The sequence below is a fragment of the Acyrthosiphon pisum genome, chromosome X (genome assembly GCF_005508785.2).
Source record: "Acyrthosiphon pisum isolate AL4f chromosome X, pea_aphid_22Mar2018_4r6ur, whole genome shotgun sequence".
Taxonomy (NCBI): Eukaryota; Metazoa; Arthropoda; class Insecta; order Hemiptera; family Aphididae; genus Acyrthosiphon; species Acyrthosiphon pisum.
The window spans coordinates 31,632,906-31,633,705 of record NC_042493.1 but is presented as its reverse complement, the minus strand read 5'-3'; the positions used below and the strand labels follow the sequence as shown (position 1 = coordinate 31,633,705).

Sequence of the window (800 nt, the reverse complement as noted above, 5' to 3'; positions counted from 1 at the left end):
GCAATACCACGTTTGAAGAAAAATGCAATATTGCCAATACCACGTTTTGCAATGATATCAAGTATGCTTCAATACTAATAACATGGGCAATAATACGTTTTGACTTTAACATGATTGAATATGTAATACAACGTTTTGCATTGACATTAAATGTGGCAATATCACATTATGCATTGAACATCAGTTCTAAAATCGATTTTATTCATAAAAGTAATCGATATAATTTAATTCTGACTGCAAAATCGAATTCCTCATATTTTTTTCCAAAAGAATCGATGTTTAACTCGATTTTCAAAATTTTGGCAATACCACGTATTGCATTTGCACCCTTCAATTGTGAATAAAGTAATAAATTTATATACATATAACCCATTTATGTGGAATATTGTTTTACATTTTCAATCATTTACTATAAAAGTTGAACATTTTATCAATTTTTAATTCAAAATAATTATTAATATTTGAACTTTAAATGCTTATAAAAAATATTGTGCCTATGTATTTTTAATATTTTTTAACTTCTATTGTGACAATATATCAGAAAACTTGCATTAAATTTTCACGCTTTTTTATCCAACAAATAAAATGTTATTGATATTTATAGAAAAAAAAAACTAAAAAAATTGAAATTTGAAATTGTCCGTAAAACATTTTGTCCGTCAGCTCAAAACAATTCAAAATATTTTAAAAATTGTATGGTGTGCAAAAAATGAAAATATAAACAACTTGTGAAAATTTCATGTATATATACGTTTATTTGTTTTAGAGTTACACCATAAACAAAAAATAATTTTGTGGAA

General features: G+C 24.0%; 1 protein-coding gene across 1 annotated transcript in view; it reads right to left on the bottom strand.

Annotated features, from left to right (window-relative positions):
• The window catches only part of LOC100571091 (proton channel OtopLc-like), a 134,955-nt gene that overhangs the window by 7,225 nt on the left and 126,930 nt on the right, over positions 1-800 (bottom strand).